A 14,733-nucleotide genomic window follows, 5' to 3' on the forward strand; every position below is an offset into this window, starting at 1 on the left:
AGACAGAGGAGAACAGCTCAAATTTACCCTTTTATAACAGCACCAAGATCACCCTGAGATACTGAGAGCAGTCCCCTCAAGGCCTAATCACCTCTCAAAAGTGCCACCTCTTAATACTGATACAGTGGCAATTAAATTCCAACTTGAGTTTTGGAGGGGACACACATTCCAACCATAGCATTCAGCTCTTGTGGAGTTTTCTAAACTTGTTGTATTATGTTTAGTTCCACGTGGGACTCCTCACGTCTGCCCCCTTTTATTTCCTGCCTGAGTCAGCAATGCATTTAACATTATCCTAAATGTTATAGTGCAGATACAGATAGCTTCACTTCTCAGAGCACAGCCTGCCGTGTTACATTTTCTAGCTTTTAGCACAGGAGAGTTTATCTTCTGGGACATTTCGGGTGTATTTCTCTATTTTCACATAGGCCTGGTGGCTTGAACCTCATGCAGAGTGCACATGCGTGCATGTCCAAAATACTGAGAAGGGAATGGAGGAGAAGGTACTGTGTCATGGCCATCCCCCTAGGGGTGGTTTCTCAGTTTTTCTCCCTCTTTGTCTCTGGCGAGCGGACACGTCCTATAGCAAAAATCACTCTCTTAAAAGAAAGAAAAGAAACAAACCAAAGTGTGGTCTTGAATCTTCAGCATCTTCTTCATTCATCTACTTTCAGAGCTGCTTAAAGGAACCCCAGCGTCAATATTTGTAAATGACTCAAATTTTAATACTTATTCTTCACCCTATAGTTCTGTATCAGAAAAATACATGGATTATGTGGTAGGTATTTCTCATGGATTATAAATTCTGGGGATTAAAGGTTGAGATTGGAAGAGTTTTTTTTTTTTTTTTTTAAATCCCATTCTGCCTTTTAAAATACAAATTGAGGGAAGCAGCAGGATTGTTTTGAATGACTGAGTCATGGGGGTCAGTATGCCCAAGGTCTGTTATTGCTTTTCATATTGTCACTGGAGACAGAAAGTAGTCATCAGGTTGGCTGAACACAAAATGCTATTAATTCTTTTCTCTTTTCATGGCTTGATTCTTTTCTGAGGTGGTAACTTAGATCAGATGCAGGAAAGTAACCCTTCCTGGAAAAAGAAGGTTTTTATTTATACTAACTTGGGCAGCCTGAAGTCTGTCATATCTGGAGCATTAAAATATTATGTGCTTGACCAACCAAGAATGACAACTGTTCAGTTGCACAGAAATGTGTGTGGAAAACCTCCTCCCGGTGGTTTATAAAGCACACACAGTGAGGTCGATATGACTACAGTTCAATGTGATGTTTGTTTTATGTGATAAAATGAACAGTGCATTTACCCAGAGAGTACTAATGTGATTGCAAGATTATCGGCAAAGCAGAAGACTCTGATGTAGAGAAAACACTTTCATATCCATGCTTTAACATTGTAATGTATGTGAAATTTTAATCACAGCTTTCTCTGTCGGGAAAGGGTGGTCATTAATTGAGTTGGTTTCCCATCAGAGCGTGGTAATCATTGCTGTTTTCCAGTGGTGTTGATTTTTATGTTGATTTTTATATGAACACCAACTAGCCATCCATATTGCTATTTGGTGATGTTTTCAGTAATAATAGGGGTATTAGTTCAAGCTTCCTTTTTTTTTTTTTCCATTTTCCAGATCTTTATATTTACTATTCAGTCACTCTTTTTCTGCTCTAAAGGAATATGTGGTGTCCTCCAGGAGGACAAATGTAAGATGAAGCCCATGTCCTGGAGGAATTCATAGTTTCTTTTTTTCCCTCTTCTTTATTGTATTATTATTATTATTTATATATTCAATTGCTATACATCATTTAGATTGTAAAGTGACTTTACCCAGCATGATATACATCTCAGTCCAGTTGAGAATACTATACACATCCTCATCAACAGATAATAAACTATATCTGTGTTCCACAAATATCTTACCTCTCCATAATGAATTGAAATCTCATTATGGTTTTAATTTGCATTTCCCTGATGATCAGTGACATTGACTAGTTTTTCATATACCTCTTGGACATTTATATGTCTTCTTTGAAGAAATGATTATGTAGATCCTTTGTTCATTTTAAAATCAGATTATTTTCTTAATACTAAGGAAATAATATTAGGTTCTTTAAGTTTCTTATACATTTTGGATGTGAAATTGCCAAGAACACACAATAGAGAATGACAGTCTCTTCACTAAGTAGTAGTTACAAAAACTGAATATACATATGCAAAAGAATGAAGTTAGACTCTCCCCTTATACCATAAGCAAAATCAGCTCAAAGTAGATTATGTAAGACCTAAAAGTATAAAAGTACTAGAAGAAAACATAGGGAAGAAGCTTTATATCATTGATCTATACAAAGATTTAAAAATATAAGACCTCAAGGAGCCAGCAGGTAGCATAGTAGTTAAGGTGCTAGAATCCCACATGGATGACCGTGGTTCGAGTCCTGGGCCTGGAGACTTGAAACTCAAACTGGGCATATGTGCGTGTCCAAAACCCCAAGAGGAGAATGGAGGAGAAGGGATTGTGGTGTGGCCATTGCCCTGGGAGTGATTTCTTGCTTTTTGTCTCTCTCTCTCTAGTGAGTGTATGTGCCCTAAACAAAAATCTCTCTTGCTTAAAAGAAAAGAAAGATCTCAAAAGCACAAGCAACAAAATAAAAAAAAAATAGATGGGATTATGTAAAGTTAAAAATCTTCTGCACAGCAAAAGAAAGAGTGAAGGGACAACCTATGGAATAGGAGAAAGTATTTTCAAATGATACTTACGATAAAGGGGTTAATATCCATAGTACGTAAGAAGACAGAATTTTACATTGTAAATCAGAGAAAATTTATGGATTGTATTTACCAAACTGCAATGAGACTAAGTTTTCTGGTTTTGTCAGGGGAGGGTTAGGAGGAGTATTACATGCCAATTTAAAAACATCTTCAAGTAGCAGATATCTGATGGTTACAATTAATTCATGCATGTCATACATTTTTCTGTGAGCAGTTTTTCCTGTTACATTTTTGTGTTTAATTTCTATGCTCTTTATTGTCCCAGTAACCTTGTGAATAGATGCATGTAGGTTACAATTAGGGGATACCAGCATGGGGCTGTGGTACAATATTCATTTCATTTCTGCTTGGAATGACTTATTTCCTATGGATAGAACATAAGCGTTCTTCACCTAATTAAATTGGGAATCAAAACTATTGTAGGTACAACTAATATGAGTCAGGTAGTATACTGCACTATCACTTGCATTTTTTTTTAAAGTAATGTTTATTGAGTGACTGTTTTGTGACAGATACTCTTTTTGTACCAAGAATACAGATCTTTGTGGGGGGGAAGAGGAGGCCCCATTTTTACAAGGTTTATGTTCCAGTGAAATAATTCAGCCAAAAATTAAAAAGAGCCAAATATTTACATTCTATGTCTATCATGGAGAAAAGCAAAACAGAATAAGCAATGTGATTGGGCAGGCCAGACTGTATTTGAGCAAAGAACTGAAATAAGCACAAGAAGAGCCAAGTTAATTTCCACCTGAATGGTCATGACAGAAAGTGAGAGTTCTACAAAGGCCTGGAGGAAGAGCAAGAGGTCTCATGTGGCTATATGTGAAGAAGTTGGTGATGGTGGAAGTAGCCGAGGTCAGAGAGGTTATCTGTCAGAGGCCAGATAAGGATCGCTCAGCTTTGTATCTAGTAAGGATTTTAGATTTTATTCTATTAAAATGAAAATGCATTGGAAAGTTTTAGCAGAAGACTGACATTTACAAAAAATTGGTTCTATAGGACCAGCAGTTAATGTAATGGCTATGTCGCTGGACTCCCATGTAGTTGTGGTTCACATCCTGGACCCAGTGGCTTAAAACTCATGCCAGGTGCGTGTGCATTTTTGCTAAAAATCCTAAGAGGAGAATGGAGGAGAAGGGATTGCGGTGTGGTCTTCCCCCCTGAGGGGGTGATTTTTGCTTTCTGTCTCTCTGTCTCTCTCTGTCTTTCTGGCGAGTGCACACACCCTATGGCAAAAACCTCTCAAAAAAAAAATTGGTGCTAGGGACTATATAATTGTACATGATTAACACTGTATCATCTTGTTTGTACATGCAATGAAAATGTACAAAAACAATTGATAGATTTTGATATCATTTTTATAAAGCAAAGTGTGCTCAACGATTGGTATGATATTGTTTAAAATGATATGCCTTTTATGATGCAGTGCTTGAAGGATTTATCACTCCTCCAGAAATGTCTTTAGTTCAGATCTGTAAAATAGTTTATGCTACTTTCAGAAGTAGTCATGGTACAGAAATCTGCCCTTTTCATTCTTTAGATCTCATAAATGCCATACCATGCTATTGTCTTTTTTTGGCTAGATTTAGGAAGTGGTGGTAAGTATCTTACTTCAGTAGGTTCTAGTGTACAGTACTGTAACTTAAAAAAAAGTATATATAAAACATATTTTAAAAGACTCATTAAGAAGTTTTGAATAATGTCAAAAGTGACTATTACGTGGGCTATCCAGCTCATTTCCACACAATTAAAAATTAAAGTGCTCCAGAGTTGAGCAAAGTTAGACAGCTTAAGAAAACTAAAAATTAAGTTTTTTTCTTTTTTTTTTAGAAGAACTCAATAAAAAAAAAAAAGCCAATTATGGCCAAGAGAAAGCTGGGGTCAAAGACAAAGGGAGATGCGTGGACTGGGAAAGGGGCTTTCAGAAGACAGCAAGATGATACCACTTCTTGAGGTGTCTTAGAGAGCCTCATTAAATGGTCTTTATTTTTGGAAAAGCTGAAAAGTTTCTGGACTATCATGAAACGGCTAAAAAGTACATTAATATAATCACCACATAAGCTAGAAAGGCCTTAGAGAAAGAGAATATGATATGACATTTTCTCTCACAGCTGAGTTTGTTGGTGAAATAAGCTCTAAATGTCCATGAGAAATTATTACTGAAAAGTGAGATAGTACCCCAATTCTAAATAGACTATATTGTCACTGAAGACAAACTTCCATATTTTATTCATTCCTATAAAACAATAAATTATACCAATTTAGTCAGTAATGACCTATCAGTGAGCTAAAATTTAATTAAAAATGAGAGAAGTAACTCAATTTATTTTATTAAGAGAATAATAAGCTAGAAATATGACCTTTCCAACTTAAATAGGTAAAAAGTTTCAGTGTTCTGATTGATGTCTTTTTGAGAGATGCATCACTTTTAAAAATTTATAGTATTGTCACACCATTTTTTGACCCTCATCAATAAGTTAAAATCTTTTACAATGATTAAATTTTCAAATATTCATTCCAAATATGATTATATATATTCATTTCCATGCATAATTATACTTGTTTTATTTTAAAGATATGAAACAATATCTGGAGTGAAATGTCACTGTAGTCCTCAAGAGAGGTGTCATGATTTCAAACCAGCAGAGCTGGACTATTAGTGCTAAACGAAAAGGAGTGAGTGTGTAAATCGGGTACCTGGATGCCCAGTAACATATGTGACCTCTTAATTCTAATTTTCTTCATCTATAAAAGGGCAGTCACCCAAAGAGTACATTACACACACACACACACACACACACACACACACACACACACACATCTAGTATAATAGATGGTACTCAGGATTTTTGAGTCTTTTTTTTTTTTAACTATCTAATGAACCAATATAGGAATATCATGCTATAGTTATATGTAAAGTATAAGTGACTCTGGATTGATATATCCATTCTAATCCACGGATTTCAGGCAACAGGGAATTGAATCATTGTTCCTTGGACTGTAATCCTTTGGCTAACATGACATAGTTTTCCAGCTCCAAGTGCCGGCACATTTTAGAGTTAATTGCTTGTTTTGGTTGGCCTCCTTATTTTGCACCCATTTTTTTCCCTGTAGTTTTTCTCCCTTGAGAAAAACTAAGAACATGGGTTTCTTAAAAATTCAAGATTCATAGACTCTTGGCACACAGAAGACTCTTAGACTGGAACATTAGGAATCTTTATGCCGATGCAGGAATTCCTTCTGCAACGTGCCTAACAGGTGATCCTCTATCTCTTCCTTGGACACTTTCAGTGAAAGTGAGCTGACACCAGTCCAGACACACTGGTGTGGAGTAGCAAGTTCTCTCGGACTCCCGTGAGGTTGAACATGCATTACATACTGAGTGTGTACTAGTGGAATGTGAGCATAAGTAATATACACCATTTCAAATAAGAGATTTAAATAATTGGGACATCTATGCTTCATGTGCTTGCTCTCTCTTATGAGCCAGAATGTTGTTTCAATTATGCAGACAAAAGAAAAATAGGTAAGACAAAATAAAACAAGCAGGGTTGGTCCTATAGTGTAGTCATTATGCAGTGTGCATAGGGAGCCAGATTCCAAATGGCCAACCAAGGTCTGAATTCTGACTCTAGTGCTTTGCAAAATCTACTGGGCACCTGTACATGTGTGTCCCAAATCCTGACAGGATGAGAAATGGAGGAAGAAGCATTGTGATGTGATCATACCCCACTGGGTGGTGCTTTCTCTCTCTTGAGCAGATGTACCCACTGACAGTAAAAGTAAACACCTCTGGAGGTTGGCAGGAAAACAAAGCAACAAAACAAAAACGGGGGTCTCGAAGGACAAACATCCTTTGGTCTGGAACATTAACCTTGGGTTGTTATGTAACAGAAAAATAAACTTCCATCTTCTTTAGGCCATTGAATTACTCTTGACTCCCTGGTAACACCCTGTCATGATGCTAACTCACGCCGGGATTACTTCATTTTCTTTTCTTTTTTTCTTTTGTCAATTCTCTGGAAGAGATTGGTTGGTTAAGATTAGATTTATCTATTCCTTGACTTTGTCATAAAACTTGCCAATAAAATCATCTCAAGTGACATTTTTTGGTAAAAGATTGAAAAAAATAGCTTTAATTTGTTTAATAGGAATATGTTAAATTAGGTTATTTCTTTCTTTTATTCTTTTATTTCTTGAATCAATTGTGGTAAGTCATTTTATACTCTTTCTTAGCCAAAAGACCAAAAATGATTAAGTTACATTGTTTTAGAAAGTTTTCTATTTTGTACAAATTTTAAAATTTATTAGCATCTTTTCATCTTTCTTTTTTTTTTTTTTTTTTTTTTTTTTTTTTTTTTTTTTTTAGAGATTTTTGCTACAGGGTATGTGTGCTCACCAGAGAGACAGAAAGCGAGAAATCACCCCCTGGAGGAGATGGCCATGCTGCAGAACCTTCTCCACACACCCAGCGTGAATATAAGCTACCAGGTCAAGGACTCAGACTGCAGTTGACTGTGTGGAATCCAGCGACGTAACCATTATACCATCTGCTGGTCCCCATAATATTCTCTCTTTCTCTTTTAAAGAGAGCTTTTTGCTGTTGTGTGTGTGTGTGCTTGCTGGAAAGACAGAGACAGAGAGACAGAAAGTGAGAAACCGCCCCCTGGGGAGATGGTCATACCTCAGTCCCTTCTCTTCCATTCTCCCCTTGGGATTTTGGGATGCACACATGCACATTTTCTACCTGCTGGATCTGGGTCTTGAACTGTTCACTCGGCCATGGAGGATCCAGCCCCCTTAATCTCCATGCCACTTGCTTGCCCCTTCCCAGCTCTTTAGGCTAGCCGAGATCACAGGCATGCCCAGCTATATGGTTGACCTGGGAACCTAATTCTGATCTTCTATATGGCTTCCTGTATTGCAGAGCTATCCATTATCACTGCACCACCATGATGACAATGATGGCTCTATGTTTTATTGATTCTTTACTTGATTACTTCTTTTTTTTTGTTTGTTTTGGAGAGGTCAGGCACTGTGAGAGAGACAGACACTGTGAGGGAGAGAGTGAGAAATTAACATGCAAAGAGGATGGCCATGCTGCAATCCCTTCTCCTCCATTCTCCTCCTGGGAATCTTGGGCACCCACAGAATGCACCTAGTGTTTTTTTTTTTTTTTAGTAGGGGTTTTTCTTATAGGGCACATGTGCTTGCTAGAAAGACAGAGAGATAGAAAGTGAGAAATCACCCCCCAGAGGGGATGGCCACACTGAAATCCCTTCTCCACTCTCCTCTCAGGATCTTGGGCACACATGCACATGCACCTGGCATGAGTTTAAGTTACTGGGTTCAGGACTCAAACCGAGGTCGACTACATGGGAGTCCAACGACATAGCCAATACTCCAACTGCTGGTCCCCAACCAGTGTGATTTTTAAGCCACTGAGTCTGAGACTGAAACCAACCTTGGTTGGCCAAGTGGGAGTCCAGTGATGTAACCATGAGACCATCTACTGATTCCTTTATTGCTTCTGTTTTAATTCCACTTTTTAAAAATTAAACAATTTTAATCAAGTTAATGGTAAGCAATAAAGTGCAATTCCAAGAAAATCCCCATATTTTATATGTTTAAACTCTTTTCCATGGTCTTTACTTGTAAGGTGTTGAAGGTGGGACCCACTCCTGAATCTTCTTCCTAGTGGTGGAATAAGGTACATATTGTTCTGGAGAGCCACTCACGTTGAATTTATGGTTTGCCCAGATGAATTTATAAGCAGTAGGTGGTTTTGTGGTTGGTGGCTCATCAGTCATAGAGTGAAGCCAACGATGCCATTCAGGAAGCACCATATTTCCATCCACATCCCAGAATGTGTTTTTGTCATTTATTTCAGTAGTATATATAACCCATCGGTGACAGCCAAAAATTGCTTGTTATCTTCATAGTATTTGTTTCTATATTTATCTTCTCCCACTAATGTACCAACCTTCACATCGTTTGTCCTGAAAAAAATTCGTAGGTAGCCGTGGAGGCTGCTGTGGCTGCTGACCTGCTGAAGTCCCCGCTTCAGGACTTGCAGTAACTTCATCTCTGTTTTAATTCCACTTTTAACCTTACTATTTTTTCCCCCTTTATCTCTTTGTATTATATTTGATTAATAATTTTATCGTCTTTCTCCAAAAATACAAGGACCTTCTAAATGCTCTAGCATCAATAGGTATTTCACTCAGTACATTTTTATTTAGATTTCACTGTTTGCCTTTTTTACTTTATCTTTTTCACATTTTACTTATTCCTTCTGTGATCTTTCTATTTTTTTCCCTTCTTTTAAAAAATCATTAAAATATCATTTACAAACCTGGTAGAGTGGCTGGCAGGTGGCATGATGGTTGGGGTACTGGACTCCCACATGGCTGACCGCAGTTCAAGTCCCAAACCTGGCAGCTTGCTTTCTCACTTCCTTTCTCTCTCTTGTCAAATTGAAAAGTAATAATCATAAATAAACTCAATAACATAATTCTTAAAGAAAATAAGCCTAGTGGAAATTGTAAACTGTTGATTTTCTTTTTTGTCTGAAAAGGTATAATTTCATTCTTTTTGAAAAATACTTTTATTGTTTATCAAATTCCACATAGTGACTTATTTATGTATTCACTTACTTATCTTTTACTAGAGAGCACATGTGCTCACCAGAGAGGCAGAAGGAGGGGAAGAGAGAAAGCGCCCCCCATGAGGAATGGACATGGTGAAATAATCCCTTCTCCTCCATCTCTCCCTTCTTTTGGGATTTTGAACACAGACACACACACACACACACACACACACACACACACACACACACACACACACATGCCTGATGTGTTTCTCAAGTCTCTGGATCTGGGATACAAAATGCATAGTTGGGCATGAGGGATCCAGCTGCCTTACCCGTCATCAGGCCAGGGAGCTGGCCCAATAAGGAGCTATTTTCTATCAGCATTTTCAAAATGCAACTAACTCAGCTCTCTTTCAGATTATATTGCTGTTGAGAGGTCAGACACTGTTCACATTTTTCTTCCTATGTAAACAATTTCTCTTTTCTGTCCAGTAATTTTAAGAACTACTCTGTTCTTTTTTTATGTGTAGTTATATCATGACATACATTTTAAAAATGGTCTGCTAAGAGTTTATTTGCTTTATAGAATCTGTGTCTTGAAGTGTTTAATCATTCTAGATATTTTTCAACCATTATCTTTTCAAATATCTTCTCTGCTTTCTTTTCTTTCTTCTCTTTCTGGAGCTCCAATGTAATATCGATTAGACGTGCTCACCCAGTTCTCCATATCTCACCCACATGGAAACTGCTGCGTCATTTCCTCCTCCCTTCCTCTCACGGCCAAGGAAACCCAGTTTTGGAGATCTGACAGATTTTCTGTGCAAAGACAAAGGCAAAGATTCGTTATTTGGAATCTCCCCATTCTTATTGCATATATAATCTCTTTGCCAGGTGTGTTCTCTTCTTGATGAATGTTTCCAAGTCTACATGGAGGAGGGTTAGGTGATAAGAGGCTGCTCGTACTTCCGTATCTGTTTCGTCTCATTGTGTTCTCTTCCCAGTGTTACGTTCTCAGCAGCTCTCTGTCGTATACTTGTCCAACTTTTAAGGCTTCCATGCTTTTTGCTACAGTGAACTTCATCGACTTTCTCTGCCTGCTCAGATTAAAGAGAAGATTATTTTACCTGCCCAGAAATGTCAAGGAATTTGGAGCAGAAGGACCTCTGAATGACAGATAACATCTTTTTCATGTGTCGTTAAGTTAGGCTACTGAGGTCTTCTCTGTGTTCTGTAGTCGATAATAACTCTGCATTGATTAAAGTTAAAAAAAGTTTGGAAAGTCTTATGCAGCCCTCTGGAACGATCAGAATAATGTGTTGTCTATCACCGACACATACAAAGAGCTCTATTTAATGGTGTTTTTTTCCTCTAGTGGTGGTGAATTTGATATATAGGACAAGAAAGTTGAGTTCTTTACTTTTTATTTTGGTAACTGCTGGAGATAATCAAATATATCAGCTGAAGGAGCAGGAATATATGAGATTTAACTAAGATGAGGGACATTGAAAGAAGGTATGTACTTTCAGAATAGATTCTGGCCAGTGAGGGCAGTGAGAGTATACATTTCACCACTTTTTGTTTGCTTTGATGCTAATGACAGAAATATTAGTGTCTGGGTGGCTTTTTTTTTTAATAGAGGTTTGTTTAACTCATCATGTTGGAGGCCCCTTCCAAAGGACCACTTCTGATGAGGGTCTTTTCCTGGTGGGGACTCTGCAGAGTTCCAAGAGTTGGGCATTGCATGGTGAGTGTGAGGGTGAGCATGCATCTCTATGTCTTATTCTCTCTCCTTATGAACTCCAGGTTCAGTCTCAGGGCCCTGTCCTGATGAACTTAGTCCTAACCACCTCCCCAAAGTCTTACCTCTTACTTCCATAGTTGGGTTAGGTTTTTACCCTCTTAATCTTGTCACTACCAAACTTTATCATGTACGTTTTGGGGGACGCATTCAACCTATCTCAACCATTTACTGACTAGACTTCATATTTTATATTTTAACATATTAATTTATTATTTGTGGATTTTATTTTTTAGTTTTATGGACCAACAATGAAATCTTATTATTTATTTATTACTTACTTTCTGTGGCCTGCTTTCTCACTTTCTCTCTCTCTGTGTCTCTGTCTCTCTCTGGTGAGTGCATATGCCCTCTAACAATCTTTTAAAGAAACAATAATAATAATAATAAATTAATTAAAAGAAAAAAAAGTCATGCAGAACTTTATGGAGATGGAAAGGAATTTGAACGAGGAGGACTTATGACCTGATATGAATGACTCAAGGTTCTGATTTACCCTATGTTCATTCATCAATATGCTCATATATTGCCTAAATGTAGTGATTAAATATCAGGAGAAAAAAACCCAACTAGGTCTAAATTTTTAAATTTTATTTATTATTATTATTTTTGAGAGAGATTTTTGCTATAGGGTGTGTGTGGTTGCCCGAGAGACAGAGAAACAGAAAGTGAGAAATTGCCCCCCGGAGGAAATGACCATGCTGCAATCCCTTCCTCTCCATTCCTCTCTCAGCACTTTGGGCATGCACACACATGTACTTGGTGTGAGTTTAAGCCACACCTCTGGGTCCAAGACTTGAACTGCAGCTGACTATGTGGGAGTCCAGCAGTGTAACAATTGCAACATCTGCTGGTCACTAGTCAGAATTTTTAAACTAGAGCTGTTGGCGTGGCCTATGTTCAGAATGTAAGCAACTACACTGAATAATCTGACTGAACTAACTATGTGAATGAGAAATCTAAATCAGTTACCTAACAAGCTGGGCTCGATGAGTTCCAGATAATCTGTTACATTTTAGGTAGCCTCAACCATAGGATCAGTTTGTTTAAAGACATCTATCCAGGCCTAGCAGGTGGCATGGTGGTTAACGTGGCTGGGTCCCATATGGCTAGCTGCATGGTTAAAGCCCTGAACCAGTGGCTTGGGAAACACGCCAAGTGCATGTTCCCAAGGTCCCAAGAGGAGAATGGAGAAGGGTTACAGCATGGTCATCCTGTTGGGGAGGGGGTGGTGTCTCACTTCCCCTCTCTGCCTGGTGAGAGCATGCACCCTATAGAAAACTAAAAAAAAAAATAAAAAAGGAATCAATTCAAGGGAATTAACTCTTTTCAAGGGTAAGTTCCCTCTTTTTGTGCATTCACTCCAATGTCATGGGGAAGAGAAGCAAAGTGTAGTAGATGAGGAGAGGATTTTGCTCTGTCAGCAGGTGGTGCCGAGTCTACAGGGATCATCCTTTTAAGTTGAAAACCTCTGGCTGGGACAGGGTGAGAGGCGTTTTGATTTGGCAATGGTACTTTTCTCTCTCTCTCTCTCCCTCTCTCTCTCTTTAAATATGTAGCAAATATCTCACGTAAGAGGCAGAGGATCCCCTAACTTTGTGAAATACAACCTTCTTCAAATGGCTGATCAGATTGCTGAGGAATACGCAGGGGCTGGGGGCAGGACTGCATTATTAGAGGGGGAGGACCGAGGCGAGTCAGTCCCAGTCCTCACCGCTCTCAGTTTCTATTACAGATAAGCGAGAAGTACTGAGAGTAGTCGCTGATGCCCCGGTAATGGTTACCCTGCAGTTGGATATTTCCTTTTGGAGTGAGCGAGGCAGCAGAGTAGAAAGAAGGAAGCATTTCTAGGTAGGCACGAGCAGACAGGAGTCGTGACTGGGAAGAAGTCCACTTGGAACGTTAGCCTTCAAGGTGCTTTAGCAAATAGTAAACAAGAATGCAGGCAGGCCTCGTTCTCTGTGCGAGGTTTCTCACTGTGGGTCATATGACAGTATCATCCTCAGCTCAGCTCTACATACCTTCCCATCCTCCATGGGCTTTTAAAAAACCCTGATTAAAAATCCTCATTAAATTTTTGTCAAGGGGAGAGAATGAACTTGTTGCTCAAGGTAATATTCATAGTCAAGTTTCTGGTATCCAGAATAAGGTCACAGGTAAGCATTTTCCTTTATAGGATTCATCCACACAAGGCACAAGGCTTGTTCCCGTCTGCGTGCTAATTTTGTAAGGCATTCCCATCATGCATGGTTCACACGTTCAAACTGCTGATAGGAGTAAGCCTGGTCAAGAAAACAGATGCATATTTTAGTATATATTAGCACTGTTACAGAATGAGAAGAACAATGGGAAGAATATGTTCTAGTTTTTTCCACTTAGTATATTGCTCTCTTTGCAGGTCACTCCATTACCTTCTATCTCTCTCCTTTTCATTCCAATAAACCTTTATCTTTATCTGCTTTTACTTATTCTGTTATCTCTTCTACCTTTATCCTTCTAAGTTCTGCCTTTATTTATTTAGTTAGCTTGCTTCTCTTCAAAATGCACTCTCTTAGGAACTGCCTCAGATCCCGTGCCACTGTTATTGACCTGCTGACATCATTCTTAATCAGAAGTCTGAATTGTGGTTTCAATGACATTGGTGGAGATTAGCCTGTTAATTGACTTGGGATGTGAATTCATTCTTTAAGTGGAAGACCTAAACAGGGCTGGTGGAAAACCTCTCATGGGGGAGAAAGCAAACAAACGACATGGAATTTTCACTCGTTCATTTCTAGAGTAGTGTAGGAGAGATATGTAAATACAGGAACTATTTATATCGGCTGTCACTCTGCCTTATCCCAGAAGTAACTCTGCAGTTCCTTCAAACAATTCTGCCTGGCATTTATTTGGATGGGCGATAACTGTAAAACATTTTCAGTGTCAAGAACTATACATTTTAATGCATTTTTCTTTTTAATGGAGTTGGAAGCTTTGAGAACAATCCTGATGGAAATCTTCAGCCAGCCCCGAAACCACTGCTGTGCCTGTCCAGGAAAGGAAGAGGTAGAAGTTTTGTCTCTGCAACTCCACAGTCATATGCACAACCAATTTTTAATTGCAAGGGAAAGAAAAAAAATTAACTTCAGTGTTTTGGAACTAATTAGCCATCTTTCCCAGTAGATGTAGGATATTTTTCCCCCTGCATTTAAAATGACAAACATTTGGAGTATTTAAAATAAGAATGCTGTTTTACTAAATATTTGTTGAAGTATTTATTTTGTTTTCTTGGAAAACCCCCTCCCCTTTAGGCTATGTGATTCTTTCCAAAAGTTTTTTCTTTTTGATAAACATTTTTATTGATCTGATAGAGTCTGTGCTCCAGAACATATGTTTTATTTTATTTTTCTCATTTTACAGTTTTATGAACTGGTTCATTTCTTTTCACCTTGTCTATCTTTTCTGAAGTTTTATTTATTTATTTTTAAGATTTTTGCCACAGGGTGTGTGCACTGGCTGGAGAGAGACAGAGGTAGACAGTGAGAGGGAGAGTGAGAAATCGCTCCCTGGCAGCCATGGCCAC

General features: G+C 38.2%; 1 pseudogene; it reads right to left on the minus strand.

The window, feature by feature from the left end:
* Positions 1–8,395: 8,395 nt before the first annotated feature.
* LOC102472448 (NADH dehydrogenase [ubiquinone] 1 alpha subcomplex subunit 12 pseudogene) lies at positions 8,396–8,872 on the minus strand (annotated as a pseudogene).
* Between the last annotated feature and the right edge of the window lie 5,861 nt (positions 8,873–14,733).

The sequence above is a fragment of the Tupaia chinensis genome, unplaced genomic scaffold (assembly GCF_000334495.1).
Source record: "Tupaia chinensis unplaced genomic scaffold, TupChi_1.0 Scaffold000494_1, whole genome shotgun sequence".
In the NCBI taxonomy this organism is placed as follows: Eukaryota; Metazoa; Chordata; class Mammalia; order Scandentia; family Tupaiidae; genus Tupaia; species Tupaia belangeri.